This window comes from Bombina bombina, chromosome 5 (genome assembly GCF_027579735.1).
Source record: "Bombina bombina isolate aBomBom1 chromosome 5, aBomBom1.pri, whole genome shotgun sequence".
Classification (NCBI taxonomy): Eukaryota; Metazoa; Chordata; class Amphibia; order Anura; family Bombinatoridae; genus Bombina; species Bombina bombina.
This window is the reverse complement of record NC_069503.1, coordinates 131,678,551-131,705,266: the sequence shown is the minus strand read 5'-3', so window position 1 is coordinate 131,705,266 and position 26,716 is coordinate 131,678,551.

Genomic DNA, 26,716 nt, shown 5'->3' with positions numbered 1-26,716 from the left:
CCTTACTTATGAATGTTATAAACCACAGTTGTCCTTATCCCCCGGTCTGTGCAGGTAGACAAATCTCTGCACCTCTCCCTCATATAGGGCTAGATTACAAGTGGTGCCCTAACAATTACTCGCAAGCGTAAAGGGCTTTATTGCAGGCATTTTCGCGCATCAGATGTATTGCTCGTGTTACAATTTTAAAGTAAACATGATCGCTTGAGCGCAATTGAAGTAAATGCATTGGGATAGCGTGTTCTCAGAGCTCTGGTTAACTGTTTCGCAAAACAATTGCACAAAACACATTAAAAATACATTAAAAGAAGAGTTACTAATAATAACACCATCTAATAAAAATTATTAAAAAACTAATATTGCACAAAAAAGTGGTCTCAGGTGTTAGAAAAAAAAGGTAGGTAAAGGGCTTTAACAAAGAGATACATACATATAAATGTCTAAGTATGTATATGTGTGTATGTATATATATATATATATATATATATATATATATATATATATATATATATATATATATACATATACATATACGTATATATATATATACACATATATACACACACACAGGCGGGCACACAATAAGCATTCAGGCCATTAGGCACTTGACCAAGGGCCCTGCGCTCAGCTGCAGGAATTTTAATCACAGTCATGCATCTTTATTAAAATAATGGTATTTATTATTTTTTATATATTAAATAAGAAAAATTACTAATTCATAATATTTGTGTAGAGGAAGGGGGTCTGGTGGCGTGCACTCTGTCAGCTGTCTTTGCATGGGGGTGGTGGGATTGTGCACCATGTTGGCTCATCTATGTAAATTGTGCAGATGCACAGTAAGTCCTAGGCTGGCACTCAGAAAAAACTTCACAGCGCATCATGCAATATGCGGACAGGGAGGGAATCTGCAAAGGTGTAAGTGCACCATCAATAAGATACTAACTAGGGGAGGCTGAAAGTGATACTGGCTTCTGCAAAGAACAAAGTTTTTCCAATTAAACTGGACTGTGGATTAGAAGATAGGGTCTCACTGGAGCCTCAGTTTTCTTATTTTTTATTTAAATGTTAACCCCAATAATTATTTGCTTTAATGTCTTCTTTTTTGGTTGTGTAGAAAGAAACAAAACATATTAATTAATAGTGCTTTCCCCCTACTTAGATGTTTTTAATTTTTTTTAATTATTGCAGAGAATGGGTGTATCTTGCAGTTCATAAGTGATACTGTCTCTGCTCTCAAACCCCCTCTGTCTCTTTCCCCCCTGTCTCCCCCTCTTTTACTCTGTCTCCCTCCTTTGTCTCCCTACCTCTAGCTCTCTCTCCACCTCTGGTTCTTTCTCTCTCTCCCCCCCCCTCTGTCTCTCTCCCCCCTGTCTCTCTCTGTTTCTCTCTCTCTCTCTTTCCCTTTAGCTCTCTCTGCTCTGTTTCTCTGTCTCCCCCTCCATGTCTCTCCCCCCCATCTCTCTCTATCTATCCCTTTATCTCTCTCTCGCTCTCTGCTCTGTTTCTCTCTGTCTCCCCCCCCCCCCCAGGCCCCCCTGCCAATAACAATACATAGATTAGAAATAATAAAATAATGTGAAAGTTGTTAACAGTATTATAACTACTGCAGTAATAAACCCTGAGCCGATAAATAAATAAATAAATATGACATGCTGTACAGTGTTTTTTCCTAGAAACCATATTGTCTAAAAATATGTAAAATGATTACATAAGCGTATTAAAACTAAAAGTTGTGAGTACTTAGCCTTTAGCAAGTAGATATGAGGCTGACAGGATTCTTGTCATCAGAGTGTCTGTGTTACAGACACAATCACTTTTACAACACAAACGGCGTCGGCGAAGAAGTGTAGAAAAATTATAGCAAGAGGTGAGGAGCTCAGCACAGCTCATTAGGTTAGAGGAATTTAGAAACGGAGGTTCCTGTGACACTTTTTTTTTTTTTTTTTAAATTGTGCTGTGCTTTTTGACCATTAAGACAGAGGCTCAGACTAGAACAGAAAAGCAAAACAAGATAGCAGAAAGTGTGGGAGATAGTAGCAGACACCGGCAGACAATTCAAGATTTTGCCACACAGAGACAGGAAATATGGAGGTAATTCTGCTAGTGGAAATGGAAGAGAGGCAGTGGTTTGTGCGGAAAGAAAACTAAAATACACACAGCAATTTTAATACACTGATGAAGTGGGAGAGAACATACTAGCATACAATACATATGCAGAGCGTAAGCAACAGTCAAGCCTTCCGGAACAAAAATTACAGCAGACTATTTTGGGAAGGAATAGGCAGCAACACTCATATGTATTAACTGCAGATCAGCGGGAGCGCGTATAAAAACATATTTACGAGTCGATCATGATAGGAAGAAACTAGACATAAACCAACTATGCAAAGCAGTGGGCAGAGCTTGGCATCCATTTTAGGCAGTTACAAAGTTCAAATCTGTTACATTTTCAGCAACTTCTTGAAAGCGTATAGAAGAGGGACATGGTAAAGGATGCTTGTGTGATATGTAAGAATATGTTAAAATACATATATGTTGGGTGTAGACTGTCCCTTTAATGTGTAAATCTGGGGTTTCCTTAAGATTTCCCATATCATATAATCTTAAGTTGTGGCAGGTAGATATTATAGTTAGTTTAGTGTGGGTGGCATTAAAGGGGAGTTTGGGGCATTTCTTTTACGTCTGGTACAGACTAAAGACTGTTGTTAACCCTTGCACCCACTGAACTAAATAACAAGCTTGCCTGGCGTGGCTAGATTGTGACATATTAGTGACAGTAGAAGGGGTCTGAAAACCCTTTCTGTGCCAAATAAGTGACTGGCGCAGGGTTGGATAACCCTGGTCGTCACAATCAATAAATAACTTTTTTTTATGTAGGTGTTTAAACTGATCCTATACAGACCTGGAATCCACAACCTCGATTAATGGATCACGCTGCTTGGACTGGTGCTAGAAGATAGGGAAGCAATGTGTGAAAACCCCCAGCTTTCTAAATTTTACTAGGCCTTTTTTTTTTTTGAGTGGAACAAAGCAGGCAGGGATTAAACACATAAACGGGATTTGACCTGGCCGGTTAGTTTTGCAAGTGATGCTTGTAAGGGCAAAATATAATTTACTGCAAGGTGTTTAACAAGAAAATGTCCCTGGATTTCATTAAAAAAAAATGTTGTCACCTTACTTTAAGAATCCAGAAAATGCTAAAAAAAAAACAACAAAAAAAGGAAATTTATGCTTACCTGATAAATTTATTTCTTTTACGATATGACGAATCCACGGATTTCATCCTTACTTGTGGGATTTAACCTCCTGCTAGCAGGAAGTGGCAAAGAGTACCACAGCAGAGCTGTATATATAGCTCCTCCCTTCCCCTCCCCCTCCAGTCATTCGACCGAAGTTAGGAAGAGAAAGGAAAAGCCAAAGGTGCAGAGGTGACTCAAGTTTAACAAAAAATAAATACCTGTCTTAGAAATGACAGGGTGGGCCGTGGACTCGTCATATCGTAACAGAAATAAATTTATCAGGTAAGCATACATTTCCTTTTCTTTTACAAGATATGACGAGTCCATGGATTTCATCCTTATTTGTGGGATACAATACCAAAGCTACAGGACACCGATGAAAGGGAGGGACAAGACAGGAACCTAAACGGAAGGCACCACTGCTTGAAGAACCTTTCTCCCAAAAACAACTTCAGAAGAAGCAAAAGTATCAAATTTGGAAAATTTGGAAAAAGTGTGAAGAGACGACCAAGTTGCAGCCTTGCAAATCTGTTCAACAGAAGCATAATTTTTAAATGCCCATGAGGAAGTCACAGCCCTAGTGGAATGAGCCTTAATGCTTTCAGGAGGCTGCTGTCCAGCAGTCTCATACGCCAGACGGATGATACTCTTCAGCCAAGAAGAAAGAGAGGTAGCTGTAGCTTTCTGGCCCCTACGCTTTCCATAAAAAACAACAAATAATGAAGATGATTGACGGAATTCTTTAGTCGCCTGCAAGTAAAACTTCAGGGCACGGACCACGTCCAAGTTATGCAACAGACACTCCTTCTTAGAAGAAGGATTAGGACATAATGAAGGAACAACAATTTCCTGAATAATATTCTTATTAGAAACAACCTTAGGAAGGAAACCAGGTTTGGTACGTAAAACCACCTTATCAGAATGGAAGATTAAGGCGAGTCACATTGTAACGCTGAAAGCTCAGAAACTCTACGAGCAGAAGAAATAGCAACCAAAAATAAAACTTTCCAAGATAACAACTTAATATCTATGGAATGCATGGGTTCAAACAGAACCCCTTGAAGAACATTAAGAACTAAATTCAAACTCCAGGGTGGAGCAATTGGTCTAAACACAGGCTTGATTCTGGTCAGAGCCTGACAAAAAGTCTGAACGTCTGGAACATCTGCCATACGTTTGTGTAGTAAAATCGACAAAGCAGAAATTTGTCCCTTTAAGGAACTTGCTGATAACCCCTTCTCCATTCCCTCTTGGAGAAAAGATAAAATCCTGGGAATCCTAACTCTACTCCATGAGTAGCCCTTGGATTTGCACCAATAAAGATATTTACGCCATATCTTATGGTAGATCTTTCTAGTAACAGGCTTATGTGCCTGAATCAAAGTATCAATGATCGAATCAGAGAACCCCAGCTTAGATAAAATCAAGTGTTCAATCTCCAAGCAGTCAGTTGCAGAGAAAATAGATTCGGGTGTTGGAAGGGTCCCTGAATGAGAAGGTCCTGCCTCAATGGAAGCTTCCACGGCGGCAGAGAAGACATGTCCACTAGATCGGCATACCAAGTCCTGTGAGGCCACGCAGGCGCGATTAGAATTACTGAAGCCCTCTCCTGTTTGATCCGAGCAATCACCCGGGGCAGGAGAGCAAACGGTGGAAACACATAAGCTAGGTTGAACGACCAAGGCATCTATCAGTTCGGCCTGAGGATCCCTTGACCTGGATCCGTATCTTGGAAGCTTGGCATTCTGACGAGATGCCATCAGATCCAACTCCAGTCTGCCCCATCTGAGGATTAGAGTGGCAAAGACCTCCGGATGGAGTTCCCACTCCCCCGGATGAAACGTTTGTCTGCTTAAAAAGTCTGCGTCCCAGTTTTCCACTCCTGGGATGTAGATTGCTGACAGATAACAAGATGATACTTCTGTCATCGCTAAGGAACTCCTTGTTCCTCCATGATGATTGATGTAAGCCACAGTCGTGATGTTGTCCGACTGAAGGCGAATGAATTTGGCCAAAGCCAACTGAGGCTATGCCTGAAGTGCATTGAATATTGCTCTCAATTCCAGAATATTGATTGGAAGAAGTGACTCCGACTGAGTCCACACACCCTGAGACTTCAGGGAATTCCAGACTGCACCCCAACCTAGTAGGCTGGTGTCCGTCGTCACTATCACCCATGAGGGTCTGCGGAAGCACGTCCCTTTGGACAGATGATCCTGCGACAACCACCAAAGAAGAGTCTCTTGTCTCCTGATCCAGATCTATCTGAGGAGACAAATTTGCATAATCTCCATTCCACTGCCTGAGCATGCTCAGCTGTAGTGGTCTTATATGAAAACGAGCAAACGGAATGATGTCCATTGCCGCCACCATCAATCCAAATACCTCCATGCACTGGGCCACTGATGGCCGAGGATTGGACTGAAGGGCTCAGCATGTATTTAGAATCTTTAACTTTCTGACCTCCGTCAGGAAAATTTTCATAGATATGGAATCTATTAGAGTTCCCAAGAAGGGAACCCTTGTCTGTGGAATTAATGAACTCTTTTCTAGATTCACCTTGCACCGTGAGTCCTCAGAAAGGACAGAACCATGTCTGAATGAGACTTTGTCAGATGGTAAGATGACGCCTGGATCAGAATATCGACCAGATAAGGCGCCACTGCAATGCCCCGCGGCCTGAGAACCTCCAGAAGTGACCCTAGAACCTTTTTGAAGATCCTGGGTGCTGTGGTCAACCGAAGGGAAGAGCCACAAACTGAAAATGTTTGTCTAGAAAAGCAAACCTTAGGAACTGATGATGATCCTTGTGGATAGGAATATGAAGGTATGCATCCTTCAAGTCCACTGTAGTCATATATTGACCCTCCTGGATCAATGGCAGAATTGTTCGAATAGTCTCCATCTTGAAGGATGGGAATCTGAGAAACTTGTTTAGACTTTTTAGATCTAAAAAAGATCAAAATGTGCCCTCTTTTTGGGGGACAGCGAAAAGATTTGAGTAAAAGCCCTGCCCCTGTTCCAGTATTGGAACGGGACGAATTACTCCCATAGTAGAGAGGTCTTTAACACAACGTAAGAACGCTTCTCTTTTTTATCTGGTCTACAATCGTGAAAGAAGAAACCTCCCCCTTGGGAGAGAACTTTTGAATTCCAGTTGATACCCGTGGGCCACGATTTCCAGTGCCCAGGGGTCCTGAACATCTCTTACCCAAGCCTGGGCAAAGAGAGAAAGTCTGCCCCCTACTAGATCCGGTCCCGGATCGGGGGCCGCCCCTTCATGCTGTCTTGGTAGCAGCAGCAGCAGCGAGCTTCTTGGGTTGTTTACCCTTGTTCCAAGCCTGGTTGGGTCTTCAGACGGGCTTGGCCTGAGCAAAAGTCCCTTCCTGATTAGCGGAAGAAGAGGAAGAAGAGGGGACTCCTTTGAAGTTCCGAAAGGAACGAAAATTATTTTGTTTACCCCTCAGTTTAGCTGTCTTATCCTGAGGCAGGAGATGACCCTTACCTCCCGTTATGTCAGAAATGATTTCTTTCATGTCAGGCCCGAATAGGGTTTTTCCTTTGAAAGGAATAGTCAAAATCTTTGACTTAGATAACACATCAGCAGACCAAGATTTTAACCATAACGCTCTACGTGCTCAAATGTCAAATCCGGCATTCTTAGCCACCAATTTGGCAATCTGAAAGGCGGCATCTGTAATAAAAGAATTAGCCAGCTTAAGAGTCTTAATTCTATCAAAAATATCCTCTAAAGGAGTCTCAGTCTTAAGAGACTCTTCTAATGCATCATACCAGAAGGCCGCCGCAGTGGTAACTTGTACAATGCAGGCCGTCGGTTGTAAAAGGAAACCCTGATGAATAAACAGTTTCTTTAGAAGACCCTCCAATTTCTTATCCATAGGGTCTTTGAAAGCACAACTGTCCTCAATAGGAATAGTTGTACACTTAGCCAGGGTAGAAATAGCTCCCTCCACCTTAGGGACTGTTTGCCAAGAGTCCCGAACAGTGTCAGATATGGGATACATTTTCTTAAAATTAGGAGAAGGGGAGAACGGGATACCCGGTCTGTCCCATTCCCTCTTAATAATCTCCGAAATTCTCTTAGGAACCGGAAAAACATCCATGTGAGCAGGTACCTCTAAATATTTGTCCATCTTACACAATTTCTCTGGTGGCACCACAATAGAGTCACAGTCATCCAGAGTCGCTAAAACCTCCCGAAGTAACAGGTGGAGGTGTTCAAGCTTAAATCTAAAGGACATAACGTCCGAGTCCGTCTGAGGCAACACACTTCCTGAATCGGAAAGTTCCCCCTCAGACAGAAGCTCCCTGACCTCCAAATCAGATCCCTGTGATGGTACATCGGAAATAGCTAACAAAGCATCAGAGGACTCAGTATTCACATTGACTGCTGTCCTGCTACGTTTGCCCTGTAACACTGGCAACTTAAATAATACCTCTCTAAGGGTAGTTGACATAACTGCAGCCATATCCTGCAGAGTAAATGAATTAGAGGCGGTTGAAGAACCATGCGTAGCTTGTGTGGGCGTTAAAGGTTGTGACGCTTGGGGAGAATTTGGCGGCATACCCTGATTCTCCTCAGACTGAGAATCATCCTTAGTTTTAAATAAAATTTGAGTTTTACATTGTAAGGCCCTTTCAGTACATGAGGGACAAAAAGTAAGTGGGGGTTCCACAATGGCATCTAAACACATAGAACAAGTGATTTCCTCAAGTTCAGACATGTTAAACAGACTAGCAATAGCAATAATAGTCATTCTTAGCTTTATTTATTGACCTCTTAAGGCAAAAAAACATACACAAAAAATCTTTACATAAAAAGTGTACTGCGGCTTTAAATAATAAAAGCGCAACAATTTTTCTGTTATCTTTAAAACAGCATTTGTGGCAATAAAAATTGTTTTAATGTGCCCAAAATATTCTAATAATATTGTACTGTCTTGCTTAGATGTGTAAAAAGCAATATAAAATAATTTAACAGTTTTGACAAAAAATTTTTTTATTTCTTCAGGCCCCTGCACCTCGCCACAGCTCTGCTGTGGCGCTTACCTGTCCCTGGAATACACTGCTGCCAAACATGTTGTTATTAATAAAAACATAATTTATGTAAGAACTTACCTGATAAATTCATTTCTTTCATATTAGCAAGAGTCCATGAGCTAGTGACGTATGGGATATACATTCCTACCATGAGGGGCAAAGTTTCCCAAACCTCAAAATGCCTATAAATACACCCCTCACCACACCCACAAATCAGTTTAACGAATAGCCAAGAAGTGGGGTGATAAGAAAAAAGTGTGAAAGCATAAAAAACAAGGAATTGGAATAATTGTGCTTTATACAAAAAAATCATAACCACCACAAAAAAGGGTGGGCCTCATGGACTCTTGCTAATATGAAAGAAATGAATTTATCAGGTAAGTTCTTACATAAATTATGTTTTCTTTCATGTAATTAGCAAGAGTCCATGAGCTAGTGACGTATGGGATAATGACTACCCAAGATGTGGATCTTCCACGCAAGAGTCACTAGAGAGGGAGGGATAAAATAAAGACAGCCAATTCCGCTGAAAAATAATCCACACCCAAAATAAAGTTTAAATCTTATAATGAAGAAAACTGAAATTATAAGCAGAAGAATCAAACTGAAACAGCTGCCTGAAGTATTTTTCTACCAAAAACTGCTTCAGAAGAAGAATACACATCAAAATGGTAGAATTTAGTAAAAGTATGCAAAGAAGACCAAGTTGCTGCTTTGCAAATCTGATCAATCGAAGCTTCATTCCTAAACGCCCAGGAAGTAGAAACTGACCTAGTAGAATGAGCTGTAATCCTTTGAGGCGGAGATTTACCCGACTCGACATAAGCATGATGAATTAAAGATTTCAACCAAGATGCCAAAGAAATGGCAGAGGCCTTCTGACCTTTCCTAGAACCGGAAAAGATAACAAATAGACTAGAAGTCTTTCGGAAATTCTTAGTAGCTTCAACATAATATTTCAAAGCTCTAACTACATCCAAAGAATGCAATTATCTCTCCTTAGAATTCTTAGGATTATGACATAATGAAGGAACCACAATTTCTCTACTAATGTTGTTAGAATTCACAACCTTAGATAAAAATTTAAAAGAAGTTTGCAACACCGCCTTATCCTGATGGAAAATCAGAAAAGGAGATTCACAAGAAAGAGCAGATAATTCAGAAACTCTTCTAGCAGAAGAGATGGCCAAAAGAAAACAAAACTTTCCAAGAAAGAAATTTAATGTCCAGTGAATGCATAGGTTCAAACGGAAGAGCTTGAAGAGCCCCCAGAACCAAATTCAAACTCCAAGGAGGAGAAATTGACTTAATAACAGGTTTTTATACGAACCAAAGCTTGTACAAAACAATGAATATCAGGAAGAATAGCAATCCTTCTGTGAAAAAGAACAGAAAGAGCAGAGATTTGTCCTTTCAAGGAACTTGCAGACAAACCTTTATCCAAACCATCCTGAAGAAACTGAAAAATTCTCGGAATTCTAAAAGAATGCCAGGAAAAATGATGAGAAAGACACCAAGAAATGTAAGTCTTCCAGACTCGATAATATATCTTCCTAGATACAGATCTACGAGCCTGTAACATAGTATTAATCACAGAGTCAGAGAAACCTCTTTGACTAAGAATCAAGCGTTCAATCTCCATACCTTTAAATTTAAGGATTTGAGATCCTGATGGTAAAAAAGGACCTTGTGACAGAAGGACTGGTCTTAACGGAAGAGTCCATGGTTGGCAAGAAGCCATGCGGACAAGATCCGTATACCAAAACCTGTGAGACCATGCTGGAGCCACCAGCAGAAAAAACGAGCATTCCTTCAGAATCTTGGAGATTACTCTTGGAAGAAGAACTAGAGGCGGAAAGATATAGGCAGGATGATACTTCCAAGGAAGTGACAATGCATCCACTGCTTCCGCCTGAGGATCCCTGGATCTGGACAGATACCTGGGAAGTTTCTTGTTTAGATGAGAAGCCATCAGATCTATTTCTGGAAGTCCCCACATTTGAACAATCTGAAGAAACACCTCTGGGTGAAGAGACCATTCGCCCGGATGTAACGTTTGGCGACTGAGATAATCCGCTTTCCAATTGTCAATACCTGGGATATGAACCGCAGAGATTAGACAGGAGCTGGATTCCGCCCATACCAGTATTCGAGATACTTCTTTCATAGCCAGAGGACTGTGAGTCCCTCCTTGATGATTGACATATGCCACAGTTGTGACATTGTCTGTCTGAAAACAAATGAACGATTCTCTCTTTAGAAGAGGCCATGACTGAAGAGCTTCTGAAAATTGCACGGAGTTCCAAAAACATAATTTATGTAAGAACTTACCTGATAAATTCATTTCTTTCATATTAGCAAGAGTCCATGAGCTAGTGACGTATGGGATATACATTCCTACCAGGAGGGGCAAAGTTTCCCAAACCTCAAAATGCCTATAAATACACCCCTCACCACACCCACAATTCAGTTTAACGAATAGCCAAGAAGTGGGGTGATAAAAAAGTGCGAAAGCATATAAAATAAGGAATTGGAATAATTGTGCTTTATACAAAAACATAACCATCACAAAAAAGGGCGGGCCTCATGGACTCTTGCTAATATGAAAGAAATGAATTTATCAGGTAAGTTCTTACATAAATTATGTTTTCTTTCATGTAATTAGCAAGAGTCCATGAGCTAGTGACGTATGGGATAATGACTACCCAAGATGTGGATCTTTCCACACAAGAGTCACTAGAGAGGGAGGGACAAAATAAAGACAGCCAATTCCTGCTGAAAATAATCCACACCCAAAATAAAGTTTAATGAAAAAACATAAGCAGAAGATTCAAACTGAAACCGCTGCCTGAAGTACTTTTCTACCAAAAACTGCTTCAGAAGAAGAAAATACATCAAAATGGTAGAACTTAGTAAAAGTATGCAAAGAGGACCAAGTTGCTGCTTTGCAAATCTGATCAACCGAAGCTTCATTCCTAAACGCCCAGGAAGTAGAAACTGACCTAGTAGAATGAGCTGTAATTTTCTGTGGCGGAGTTTTACCCGACTCAACATAGGCAAGATGAATTAAAGATTTCAACCAAGATGCCAAAGAAATGGCAGAAGCTTTCTGGCCTTTTCTAGAACCGGAAAAGATAACAAATAGACTAGAAGTCTTTCGGAAAGATTTAGTAGCTTCAACATAATATTTCAAAGCTCTAACAACATCCAAAGAATGCAACGATTTCTCCTTAGAATTCTTAGGATTAGGACATAATGAAGGAACCACAATTTCTCTACTAATGTTGTTGGAATTCACAACTTTAGGTAAAAATTCAAAAGAAGTTCGCAACACCGCCTTATCCTGATGAAAAATCAGAAAAGGAGACTCACAAGAAAGAGCAGATAATTCAGAAACTCTTCTGGCAGAAGAGATGGCCAAAAGGAACAAAACTTTCCAAGAAAGTAATTTAATGTCCAATGAATGCATAGGTTCAAATGGAGGAGCTTGAAGAGCCCCCAGAACCAAATTCAAACTCCAAGGAGGAGAAATTGACTTAATGACAGGCTTTATACGAACCAAAGCTTGTACAAAACAATGAATATCAGGAAGAATAGCAATCTTTCTGTGAAAAAGAACAGAAAGAGCAGAGATTTGTCCTTTCAAGGAACTTGCAGACAAACCCTTATCTAAACCATCCTGAAGAAACTGTAATATTCTCGGTATTCTAAAAGAATGCCAAGAAAAATGATGAGAAAGACACCAAGAAATATAAGTCTTCCAGACTCTATAATATATCTCTCTAGATACAGATTTACGAGCCTGTAACATAGTATTAATCACAGAGTCAGAGAAACCTCTGTGACCAAGAATCAAGCGTTCAATCTCCATACCTTTAAATTTAAGGATTTCAGATCCTGATGGAAAAAAGGACCTTGAGACAGAAGGTCTGGTCTTAACGGAAGAGTCCACGGTTGGCAAGAGGCCATCCGGACAAGATCCGCATACCAAAACCTGTGAGACCATGCCGGAGCTACCAGCAGAACAAACGAGCATTCCTTCAGAATCTTGGAGATTACTCTTGGAAGAAGAACTAGAGGCGGAAAGATATAGGCAGGATGATACTTCCAAGGAAGTGATAATGCATCCACTGCCTCCGCCTGAGGATCCCGGGATCTGGACAGATACCTGGGAAGTTTCTTGTTTAGATGAGACGCCATCAGATCTATTTCTGGAAGTTCCCACATTTGAACAATCTGAAGAAATACCTCTGGGTGAAGAGACCATTCGCCCGGATGCAACGTTTGGCAACTGAGATAATCTGCTTCCCAATTGTCTATACCTGGGATATGAACCGCAGAGATTAGACAGGAGCTGGATTCCGCCCAAACCAAAATTCGAGATACTTCTTTCATAGCCAGAGGACTGTGAGTCCCTCCTTGATGATTGATGTATGCCACAGTTGTGACATTGTCTGTCTGAAAACAAATGAACGATTCTCTCTTCAGAAGAGGCCAAAACTGAAGAGCTCTGAAAATTGCACGGAGTTCTAAAATATTGATCGGTAATCTCACCTCCTAAAATTCCCAAACTCCTTGTGCCGTCAGAGATCCCCACACAGCTCCCCAACCTGTGAGACTTGCATCTGTTGAAATTACAGTCCAGGTCGGAAGCACAAAAGAAGCCCCCTGAATTAAACGATGGTGATCTGTCCACCACGTTAGAGAGTGTCGAACAATCGGTTTTAAAGATATTAATTGAGATATCTTTGTGTAATCCTTGCACCATTGATTCAGCATACAGAGCTGAAGAGGTCGCATGTGAAAACGAGCAAAGGGGATCGCGTCCGATGCAGCAGTCAAAAGACCTAGAATTTCCATGTATAAGGCTACTGAAGGGAATGATTGTGACTGAAGGTTTCGACAAGCTGTAATTAATTTTAGACGTCTCTTGTCTGTTAAAGACAGAGTCATGGACACTGAATCCATCTGGAAACCCAGAAAGGTTACCCTTGTCTGAGGAATTAATGAACTTTTTGGTAAATTGATCCTCCAACCATGATGTTGAAGAAACAACACAAGTCGATTCGTATGAGATTCTGCTAAATGTAAAGACTGAGCAAGTACCAAGATATCGTCCAAATAAGGAAATACCACAATACCCTGTTCTCTGATTACAGACAGAAGGGCACCGAGAACCTTTGTAAAAATTCTTGGAGCTGTAGCTAGGCCAAACGGCAGAGCCACAAACTGGTAATGCTTGTCCAGAAAAGAGAATCTCAGGAACTGATAATGATCTGGATGAATCGGAATATGCAGATATGCATCCTGTAAATCTATTGTGGACATATAATTCCCTTGCTGAACAAAAGGCAAGATAGTCCTTACAGTTACCATCTTGAACGTTGGTATCCTTACATAACGATTCAATATTTTTAGATCCAGAACTGGTCTGAAGGAATTCTCCTTCTTTGGTACAATGAAGAGATTTGAATAAAACCCCATCCCCTGTTCCGGAACTGGAACTGGCATAATTACTCCAGTCAACTCTAGATCTGAAACACAATTCAGAAATGCTTGAGCTTTTACTGGATTTACTGGGACACGGGAAAGAAAAAATCTCTTTGCAGGAGGTCTCATCTTGAAACCAATTCTGTACCCTTCTGAAACAATGTTCTGAATCCAAAGATTGTGAACAGAATTGATTCAAATTTCCTTGAAAAAACGTAACCTGCCCCCTACCAGCTGAGTTGGAATGAGGGCCGCACCTTCATGTGGACTTAGAAGCAGGCTTTGCCTTTCTAGCTGGCTTGGATTTATTCCAGACTGGAGATGGTTTCCAAACTGAAACTGCTCCTGAGGATGAAGGATCAGGCTTTTGTTCTTTGTTGAAACGAAAGGAACGAAAACGATTATTAGCCCTGTTTTTACCTTTAGATTTTTTATCCTGTGGTAAAAAAGTTCCTTTCCCACCAGTAACAGTTGAAATAATAGAATCCAACTGAGAACCAAATAATTTGTTACCCTGGAAAGAAATAGAAAGTAGAGTTGATTTAGAAGCCATATCAGCATTCCAAGTTTTAAGCCATAAAGCTCTTCTAGCTAAAATCGCTAGAGACATAAACCTGACATCAACTCTGATAATATCAAAAATGGCATCACAGATAAAATTATTAGCATGCTGAAGAAGAATAATAATATCATGAGAATCATGATGTGTTACTTGTTGCGCTAAAGTTTTCAACCAAAAAGTTGAAGCTGCAGCAACATCAGCCAAAGATATAGCAGGTCTAAGAAGATTACCTGAACACAGATAAGCTTTTCTTAGAAAGGATTCAATTTTCCTATCTAAAGGATCCTTAAACGAAGTACCATCTGACGTAGGAATAGTAGTACGTTTAGCAAGGGTAGAAATAGCCCCATCAACCTTAGGGATTTTGTCCCAAAATTCTAATCTGTCAGACGGCACAGGATATAATTGCTTGAAACGTTTAGAAGGAGTAAATGAATTACCCAATTTATCCCATTCTTTGGAAATTACTGCAGAAATAGCATTAGGAACAGGAAAAACTTCTGGAATAACCACAGGAGCTTTAAATACCTTATCCAAACGTTTAGAATTAGTATCAAGAGGACCAGAATCCTCTATTTCTAAAGCAATTAGTACTTCTTTAAGTAAAGAACGAATAAATTCCATTTTAAATAAATATGAAGATTTATCAGCATCAACCTCTGAGACAGAATCCTCTGAACCAGAAGAGTCATCAGAATCAGAATGATGATGTTCATTTAAAAATTCATCTGTAGGGAGAGAAGTTTTAAAAGATTTTTTATGTTTACTAGAAGGAGAAATAACAGACATAGCCTTCTTTATGGATTCAGAAACAAAATCTCTTATGTTATCAGGAACATTCTGCACCTTAGATGTTGAGGGAACTGCAACAGGCAATGGTACATTACTAAAGGAAATATTATCTGCTTTAACAAGTTTGTCATGAAAATCAATACAAACAACAGCCGGAGGAATAGCTACCAAAAGTTTACAGCAGATACACTTAGCTTTGGTAGATCCAGCACTAGACAGCGATTTTCCTGTAGTATCTTCTGACTCAGATGCAACGTGAGACATCTTGCAATATGTAAGAGAAAAAACAACATATAAAGCAAAATTGATCAAATTCCTTAAATGACAGTTTCAGGAATGGGAAAGAATGCCAAAGAACAAGCTTCTAGTAACCAGAAGCAATAAAAAATGAGACTTAAATAATGTGGAGATAAAAGCGACGCCCATATTTTTTAGCGCCAAAATGCTTTTGGCGCCAAAATGACGCCACATCCGGAACGCCGACATTTTTGGCGCAAAATAACGTCAAAAAAATGATGCAACTTCCGGCGACACGTATGACGCCGGAAACGGAAAATAATTTTTGCGCCAAAAAGTCTGCGCCAAGAATGACGCAATAAAATGAAGCATTTTCAGCCCCCGCGAGCCTAACAGCCCACAGGGAAAAAAGAGTCACATTTTTTGAAGGTAAGAAAAAAATGATTAATTCAAATGCATTATCCCAAATATGAAACTGACTGTCTGAAAAATAAGGAAAGTTGAACATTCTGAGTCAAGGCAAATAAATGTTTGAATACATATATTTAGAACTTATAAACAAAGTGCCCAACCATAGCTTAGAGTGTCACAGAAAATAAGATTTACTTACCCCAGGACACTCATCTACATGTTTGTAGAAAGCCAAACCAGTACTGAAACGAGAATCAGCAGAGGTAATGGTATATATAAGAGTATATCGTCGATCTGAAAAGGGAGGTAAGAGATGAATCTCTACGACCGATAACAGAGAACCTATGAAATAGACCCCGTAGAAGGAGATCACTGCATTCAAATAGGCAATACTCTCTTCACATCCCTCTGACATTCACTGCACGCTGAGAGGAAAACCGGGCTCCAACTTGCTGCGGAGCGCATATCAACGTAGAATCTAGCACAAACTTACTTCACCACCTCCATCGGAGGCAAAGTTTGTAAAACTTAATTGTGGGTGTGGTGAGGGGTGTATTTATAGGCATTTTGAGGTTTGGGAAACTTTGCCCCTCCTGGTAGGAATGTATATCCCATACGTCACTAGCTCATGGACTCTTGCTAATTACATGAAAGAAATATTGATTGGTAATCTCACCTCCTGAGATTTCCCAAACCCCTTGTGCTGTCAGAAACCCCCATACAGCTCCCCAACCTGTCAGACTTGCACCTGTTGAGATCACAGTCCAGGTTGGAAGAAAAAAAGAAGCCCCCTGAACTAAACGATGGTGGTCTGTACCACGTCAGAGGGTGTCGAACAATCAGTTTTAAAGATATTAAATGAGATATCTTTGTATAATCCCGGCACCACTGGTTCATCATACAGAGCTGAAGAGGTTGCATGTGAAAATGAGCAAAGGGGAACACGTCCAATGCAGCAGTCATAAGAACCTAGAATTTCCATGCATAAGGCTACCGAAGGGAATGATTGAGACTGAAGGTTTCGATAAGCTGAAACCAATTTCAGACGTCTCCTGACCAACAGGACAGAGTCATGGACACTGAATCTATCCGGAAATCTAAAAAAGGTTACTCTTGTCTGAGGAATCAACAAACTGATTGGTTAATTGATCCTCCAACCATGTTCTTGAAGAAACAACACTCATAAAAATCTGGAAAGGATCTTTCCATTGAAAATGAGCAAAGGGAATTGAATCCAATGCTGTTAAAACTTCTATGCATATATAGCAACTGAAGGAAATAATAGAGACTAAAGGTACCGACAGACGGAACCCAATACAAATTGTCCCTTGTCTGATAGAGACAAAGATAGTGACATAAACCATCTGGAAACCTAAAAAAAAAAGGTGACCCTTGCGTGAGGAATTAAGAGCTTTTGAAAAAAGATCCTCTAACTATGTCCTGAAGAGCAAGTGAAACATATGAGAATCCGCATCCTCAGGAAATAATCTGAATGAAAACAGAAAAATGAAGAATACGCATTTATTGTATCTAAAGAAAACAAATAATGCTATCAATTACTACAAAAAGGCAAAATAGTTTGAATAAAACTCCAAAACCCAGTTCCTAGAAAAGGAACTGGAATAAAACCCCCAGAAGATTCCAGGTCTGAGCAGCGCTTGAACCCCATGGGTACCCAGCCATGCCTCAACAGTATCCAAAATATATAGGACAGAAACACACTGAAAGAAAGTGTTAGCCTTACTGGAATAAAATCAAAGAAATTTGGACAAAATAGAACCAAATAAATTTCAAAGAAGTCTTAACCTGCCCCTTACCAGCCAAGCTGGAATACGGCATGTGCATCGCAACATTAGGGAGCTAATTTCGAACCCCAATTAAAAACATGTTACTTGGGAAAGAACTCAGGATTCGTTCCTTAATAAGAACAACCAAACTAGTATAAGCTTAAAGTTTTAGTCTTAGAACTCAATCTTGAAGCCCATAGTAACAGTTAAGAATTGAATCCAATTATAATTGATTATCTTAGAACAAAAGAAATATGGATTTTCTTTTTTTTTTTTTTTTTAAATCACAGAATTCTTCTAGCTAAAATAGCTAAAGACATAGATTAACCCTCATTTGCGAATATATTCAATAAAATGAAGACACAAATGAAATCATTAGCATGATAGTCCAGTTTAAAGGACCAGTCAAAACAGAGGACATGCAAAATGCAAAACAACAAGACAAATGCAACGGCACCTAGTCTAGTAAATGTTGTCCCTTAACAATGCTAAAATAAATCATGATCTGATACTTGATCTTAAAGTAAACAGAAAAAATGAAGCAATTGCAATATCACAGGACCAAGAAAAGTACCTGAAACTAAATAATTTTCCAAAAATAAGATACAACTATATAAAGGAAAATAAATACTATTTTGCTATAAAAACAATAGCATAATTAGTAGGAGTAGAGATAGCTCCAATAAATTGGAGAACCCTCCAAATTGAATTTAACTGCTGACAAAGAATATAGTTTAAAAATAAAAGAAAATTCTCAGCCTATTCCATTCCCTAGTATGGGGAATTGGAAACAAAACCTCTGAAATCACAGAAGAAATAAAAAGGCAGAAATAGTGTCAGCTAGTCTTAAAGAACTAGTTACCTTAATATCCAAAATAATCAACACCTCTTCAACAAAGAACAAATGTACTTTAATAATAAAAAAATTATATAAAAAAGTAGATTTGTTAGTGTCAATATCTGATGAAGAGAATTTCTGAAAGAGAAAAAAACATCATCAGAGAAGGATAAATCAGTATGTTGTTGGTCATTTGAAACTTCAATAATTAAAAAAAGAAGTGAAAAAGACCTAAAAATCGTATTAGAAGGCACAAAGTCAGACATAGCCTTTATCAGAAAAAATATTTCTTATAAATCTTCTAAACATTTCTTGCACTTAAGAATGGAAATGTATAAAGCATAAATACTAATGGAATCTGCATGTAAAAGTATATCATAATAACTTATTACAAACCATAGCTAGAGATAAACATTTATAACATTTAAAATAAATTAACTTAGCTTTGGTAGAACTGAAACTCAGTTAAGCATTTTTCCAGAAGTGGCTTCTGACTCAGGGACAAACGGAGACATCTTGCAATATGTAATAGAAAAAACAACATATAAAACAAAATTGATCAAATTGATCAAATTCCTTAAATGACAGTTTCAGGAATGGGAAAAAAATGCCAGTGAACAAGCTTCTAGCAACCAGAAGCAATAAATAATGAGACTTAAATAATGTGGAGACAATAGTGACGCCCATATTTTTTAGCGCCAAAAAAGACGCCCACATTATTTGGCGCCTAAATGCTTTTGGCGCCAAAAATGACGCCACATCCGGAACGCCGACACTTTTGGCGCAAAAAAAGTAAAAAAAATGACGCAACTTCCGGCGACACGTATGACGCCGAAAACAGAAAAAAAAATTTGCGCCAAAAAAGTCCGCGCCAAGAATGACGCAATAAAATGAAGCATTTTCAGCCCCCGCGAGCCTAATAGCCCACAGGGAAAAAGTCAAATTTTAAAGTAAGAAAAAAATTGATTAATTCATATGCATTATCCCAAATATGAAACTGACTGTCTGAAATAAGGAATGTTGAACATCCTGAGTCAAGGCAAATAAATGTTTGAACACATATATTTAGAACTTTATATAAAAGTGCCCAACCAAAGCTTAGAGTGTCACAGAAAATAAGATTTACTTACCCCAGGACACTCATCTACATGTTTGTAGAAAGCCAAACCAGTACTGAAACGAAAATCATCAGAGGTAATGGTATATATATGAGTATATCGTCGATCTGAAAAGGGAGGTAAGAGATGAATCTCTACGACCGATAACAGAGAACCTATGAAATAGACCCCGTAGAAGGAGATCATTGCATTCAAATAGGCAATACTCTCTTCACATCCCTCTGACATTCACTGCACGCTGAGAGGAAAACCGGGCTCCAAAGAAAACCAAAAGATACTAATGGCACTGCACAAATTTATAAAATAGGGTAGCCTATTATTCTCTGGATTAGTTGATAGAATATAGTAATGTGAATCTGTTTATAATCCAGATTTAATATCTTGCAAGATGGCTGAGGTGCTGTGTACTGGTTATTTGAAACAAAAAATTATCAATCCTGGGATTGATGGAATGTACACCTGAATAGCACTCTTCCCCTATTTTGTAATGGCAAAAATTGGACAGGGTATAGAGGTCTGAATTGGGAGGAGTATGTGGCGATATATTAAAATATAACTTTTATTTAGAAAATTAAAAATAAAAAGCAACAACAAACACAATTTACATATATACTTTATTAAAATCACAGGATAGGGTCTGGGTAGGTTCTCTCCGTAAATCACGGGAGATGGGAGTGGTTGTGATAAATGTTTAAGAGAAACTGAATGTCAGTTAGACATCAGGATATTCTCTTTCACTGTGTATTATTTCAACATTGATAGCACTGGCTCAGTATCAGTAAACCCGCTATCTTGTAGTATTGACTTAGATATGCTGTGTGTAATTTATAACTCACGGTGGAATTCAATTTTTATATTATAAAATTGAATAATGGTGGTGCAACTTTCAAATATTCTCTTAGAAATTTGTCTGAAATTTCTATAGTGTTGGAATTATGTTATTGTAACATACGTTGTTGCTGTGATACTTAGCTAGGTGTGACACAATCTTGCTTTGTTATAAATCTATTAATGGTCTGCTAAGTTGGAAGAGATTTGCAGAATATTGTTTTGGCTGATTATTTTAGCCAAATCAACATAGGCAGTATTGGTTAGTAAAGTTGGATTGTATAGGTCAGGCAGTTATCAGGATAACTTAAGTATTGTTTTGTAATCTTAAGTTGATATATACTTAATTTTGCATATATATTCTCTGTTTGTATAACTACTGGACAGTTTATTATGTCGCTAGAGGTTTGTTAGATTTTAAGAAAAAATGATATGTAATATCATAAATATTATTGCAACATGTATAAGTAGTCTTTCAATTGTACCGAGTAGTTGTTTTTTTATATATATATATAAATCCTGTTACTGCCTGGTATTAATAATTTACTATGAAGAAGTAACACTGGGTTTGCTAAGATTTTAAACTCTTTTATTCTTGTAGCGTATCTTATGTTATTTTGTTCACTTATTTCATATAATTATTAGTTGTAGCAAATTACTGAAAACTCTTTCGATTATACCACATTATGTTAGTGATATATAGATATAATCCATATGTAGGATCTATTGTTCTTGGCTTGGTAAAATAGGATAGTTGCTTAGTAATGTAATACTGTTCGTGTTAGCTGCATAGGAAGAATTTCTATGGACTGTGTACGTCAGCTAAGTTTTAGTGTTAAATATATACTTCAGCTATATTTTAGTGTTAAATGTGACAACTGTCTGAACGTTTTTTTTAAACCAAACTTCTATTGTAATATTTCACATAAGAGGATTGGAATCCTATTGTCATCATTCGGTTATATTTTGATGTTAGATGTAACAACTGTCTGAGCGACTTTTTCAGACCAGACTTCTTTTTACATTAGTCATCCAAGTTATTGAATTAATATCCCCCTGTGTTTATTTCATTTACACACTTATCACTGTCATATATATTTGTTAAAGTGCTGCTACAAATTAACTGCTACTCGTAAGGCTGGCTTAGTATTGCTTATGCTGATAATTGTCTTGTTTGAACGTATTATCGTGTTCAATACTGGATATTTTTAAAAGCTTTATGCTGATCTTAAATAAACAGTTTGCAGTATTAGATATGTGCTAAAGCTCAGTGTTTCTTAACCGCCTGTTTGTAGTCAACTTAGTCTGCTTAGTATTGCTTATACTGATAATTGTCTGGTTTAAACGTATTACCGTATTCAATACTAGATATTTTTAAAGGCTGTGTGCTGATTTTAAATAAACAGTTTGCGGTATTAGGTATGTGCTGAAGCTCTGTATTTCTTAACCGCCTGTTTGTAGTCAACACTAAGCTCCTTACTTGTAAGTGCCGGTTTTGTTTTCAATTTTTACAGTTGGCTTAGCGTTATTAGTATTAACGATTTGTACTGATTATTCCATGTTACCAGACTATAATATTGAGCATTTAGGATGGCTGAGTATTGATTTTAAGTTGACAGTTAGCGGTGTTATATATATGTTAAGGTTCCGAGTTCTTAACCCGCCTGTCTATGTGAGGATTCACTGGAATCAAGGTTCTTTGATATATGTTATAGCTGTAATTAAGGATCACAACTGCTAGGAAGTTACAAAATAGTAAGATATGTTTTGCACATGTGATTAGGTTTGGAAACATATAGGAAATCTGCGCATCAATGTAGTTACAAAATCACACAAAGCAATGTTTAATATACAGGGATAGTTTGTTTTCACACCCTATGGCTGCCACATGTGTCAGGGTTAACACTGTGATGAAAAAATTAGCAGCAGGGGTAAACACTAACTGTCCTGAGAGATAGTATGTCTTGTCTAAACCACAACTAAAACAAAGCAAGATGGTAATATTAGTTTCAGTTGTAACAGACCAACAAGTACTACACATGAGCAAGTAATTCATAGATAAGTGTAATGCAGCATCAAAATGTTAAATATATAGATGGGGGAACAGTAACGTTTTTAGAGCATTTATAGTAGTGGCCCCGAGGTACACAAGGGGAGCGGGCTTACCCACAGGAGTGTCAGGCGGCAGATGCTCAAACTGGAGAGCGGACAGGCTTCAGGCCTGCAGCTAGAGGCAGAGGAGTCGCAGCCGGCGATGACGTCACCGCGTTGCAGTAAGGAGCGCAGAAGGCTGACAAGCAGGGAGATAGGAAGACTCCCGGTATGAACAGATACCTGCCCAGAGAGTGAACAACACGTTGCAGGTAGGACTAGAGGTAAAAGTACATACAATCCTTAGAGGCAAGTGGAGTAAGCACAGGTTTAAAGGATATTGTTTCCACTTGGAATTACTTTGAACAGGAGCGTGTGAACAGCGTTCACAGTAGGCAAAGGTTCACAGACGGACAAGTGGTATCTGCAATACTAAGCAACGAGAAGTAGTAGGGAGGAGCCTTATATAGGGAGAAAAGCAGGGTTGCTGCAGGTCTTAAAGGGACATAATGAAGGAGAGTAGTGAAATAGCAGCATTATACCTGACAGAATCCCCCCCTCAAGGAGCCACTCCGGGGCTCAAGGCTTCGGACGATCAGGATGTCGCTGATGGAATGCAGAGAGCAAACCTGGAGCAGAGATGTTGTTCGCAGGCTCCCAGGAGTCCTCATCGTGAGAGTAACCCATCCAATGAATGAGGTACTCCAACTGACCCCTACGGATACGGGAGTCCAATACAGATCGTACCTCATACTCCAGGGCAGGATCTATGGAGATCGTTGGTTCCGTTGTAGAAGTTCCGGAGTCTCTAAGAACTCGGTAAGGTTTAATGAGGGAGACGTGGAATGTTGGATGAATTCTGAGGGTGTTGGTAAGGGAAGTAGGAGACCATAAGGGGCATGTTTGTCCTTTTTGGAAATGGTGCAGGTTGGACAAGAGAGGACATAGTTCTTAACGTCGGCTGAAATAGTTGGCCACCAGTGGTTCCTTCTCGCCAATTCTTGGGTTTTATGGAGACCAGGATGACCAGCTAATATGGAGTCATGAACTGATCGGAGAAATGAGGGTCTCAGAGTAGGTGGAACATAAACCTTTGCGTCATGAGTATATAGTCCTTGTGCGTTGACTTGAAGGAGTTCTGTCGGTTTCGTCAAATCATTAGTTTGTTCCCTCTGTAGGATGGAAGACATATCAGCTGCAAAAGATACAAAATTATCCTTCGGTATCACTGAGCTAACCGTTGGTGGAGTTGGAGAATGGGAAGAAATTCTTGAGAGGGCATCAGCCTTTTGATTTTTTCCTGCTGGACGATAAGTGATCAAGAAATTGAAACGGGAAAAAAAAAAAGATTCCAGCGAACCTGTCTAGCTGACAGTGTTCTAGTGGATTTCAAATACTGGAGATTTCTATGATCCGTGTATATGAGAGTGGGTATTAACGTGCCTTCAAGCAGGTGCCGCCAATGTTCTAAGGAGAGTTTAATGGCCAGAAGTTCCTTGTCTCCTATAGGGTAGTTCTGTTCGGCAGAATTTAAAGTCCGTGAATAGTAAGCCACAGGATGAAGTGGTTTAGTTAAACTCTCTCTTTGTGAAAGGACTGCTCCAATAGCATGGTTAGAAGCGTCAACCTCCAATACGAATTGTAGATTGGGGTCAGGGAAACGGAGTATCGGAGCAGAAGTGAACATACGTTTGAATAAGTCAAAGGCATGCTGGGCTTCATGTGTCCATTTGAATGGTGCGTTGCCTTTAGTGAGGGAAGTGAGAGGTAGGGCTATCTTAGAAAAGTTTTTTATAAATTTGCGGTAAAAATTTGCAAACCCCAAAAAGGATTGGACCTGGCGCATAGTTTTGGGAGTGGGCCATTTCAAGACTGCTTCAACCTTTTTGTGCTCCATAGAAATACCTGTGGGAGAGATCTCATAACCCAAGAAAGTAATGCACTGTGTGTTAAAGAAACATTTTTCTGCCTTGGCATAAAGGTGGTTACCCCTAAGTCTAGACAGAACTTGTCTGACATGTGAGATGTGTTGTTGATATGTTTTGGAATAAATCAAAATATCATCAAGATATATAACTACAAACACATCTAATATATCTCTGAATATATCGTTGATGAGGTGCTGAAATGTTGCGGGCGCATTGCAGAGCCCAAAAGGCATAACGACATATTCGAACAAACCATAGCGGGTTCGAAATGCCGTTAGCCACTCATCACCTGCTCTAATACGAATGAGGTTATAGGCACCCCTTAAATCCAGTTTGGTAAAAAACGTTGCACCTTCCAATCTCTCTATCAACTCGGGTATGAGAGGTAAGGGGTAACGTTTTTTTATTGTGATCTTGTTTAATTGTCGATAATCGACAATGGGTCTCAGTGTACCATCTTTGTTTTTTACAAAAAAAATTCCAGCACTAGCTGGGGAGGTAGAGGGCCGAATGAAACCTTTCTTCAGGTTTTCATCTAGGTAGCTCTTTAGATGTGCGAGTTCTGGATTGGATAGTGGGTAGATATGTCCTGTAGGGATTTCAGAACCAGATATGATCTCTATAGGACAATCATATTTTCTATGAGGTGGTAAATTTTCAGATTCTGCTTTACTAAAAACATCAGCAAAGTCCTGATAGACGTCAGGAAGCTGGGGAACTTGAGGAAGTTCAGATGTATGTAAAGCTGTAGCTGGAAAACAAGTAGAGAGACAATACTTAGAATTAAAGGAAAGTGTCAGATTGGACCAATCAATTTGGGGATTATGAGAACGAAGCCAATTTAAACCTAGTACAATAGATGAAATAGGAGAAGGTATGATGTCGAATGTGATATATTCCCTATGATGATCAGTAGAGGAGATAAGTAAAGGGATGGTCTGATATTCTACAGGACCATTAGGGATAGGATTACCGTCAATTCCCCTTAATAAAACAGGAGACTTCTTTTTGACTATAGGTATTTTATTTATGTGAATGAATACACTATCAATTAAGGATGCTGTTGCTCCCGAATCAATGATCGCGGTAGCCATGACCCGGTGAGAGTCCCACTGCAAGAGAAGAGATAAGTGTAAATAGGGAGTAGATAAGTGCTGAGTGGTACAACAAAAAGGTTGAATAGAAGTCTTACCCTTGTTTTGTTTCTGCAGGGAAGGACAATCTCTAACAGTATGAGTCTCAGAAGCACAGTATAAACATAGATTGTTAGACCTTCTCCTGTTCTTTTCTTCAGGTGAGAGTGGGCCTTTAATGAAACTTATATCCATAGGTTCTGGAGTGGGTTTGCTCAGAGGAGGTATATTATGTTTTTTAGGGAAACTATCATGATAGGAGCGTTCCTGTTGTCTCTCTCTGAGACGCCTGTCTATGGTAATACTAAGTGTCATTAATTCTTCAAGGGTTTGGGGCAACTCAGAACGTGAGAGCTCATCCTTTATGCCGTCTGATAGGCCTAACCTAAACTGGTTTCTCAGTGAGAGATTGTTCCACTGTGAGTCCTTGGCCCATCTTTTAAACTCGGTGATATAGTCCTCAACATTTTTTTTCTTTTGTTTCAGGCTTCTCATTGCGTTCTCGGCGGTGAGTTGTTTATACGGGTCCTCATAAGTCTCCCATGGCAGAGAAGAAATTCTCTAGGGAATTTAATATCTCATCATTGGTTTCAAAATAGGAGTTAGCCCAGGTACGGGGCTCACCCCTTAGATAGGAGATGACTGTGAGTACACATGCTCTATCATTAGGATAGGTATGGGGTTTTAGAGAAAATAAAAGCAGGCATGCATTCTTGAAGTCTCTATATTGAGACCTGTCACCACTAAATTTCTCGGGGGTGCTAACCTGGGGTTCTAGTATGGGAACCCTTTTATCTAGAACATCCCTAATATAGGTCTTCATTGTGTCATTTTCAAGTTTAAGGGAATTTAAAGCTTCAGTAAGCAGATCAACCCTCTGTGTGAGGTTCTGCAAATGAGTATTCATCCCAGCTGGATCCATAGTAGGCGGGCTTAGTATTATGTGAGGATTCACTGGAATCAAGGTTCTTTGATATATGTTATAGCTGTAATTAAGGATCACAACTGCTAGGAAGTTACAAAATAGTAAGATATGTTTTGCACATGTGATTAGGTTTGGAAACATATAGGAAATCTGCGCATCAATGTAGTTACAAAATCACACAAAGCAATGTTTAATATACAGGGATAGTTTGTTTTCACACCCTATGGCTGCCACATGTGTCAGGGTTAACACTGTGATGAAAAAATTAGCAGCAGG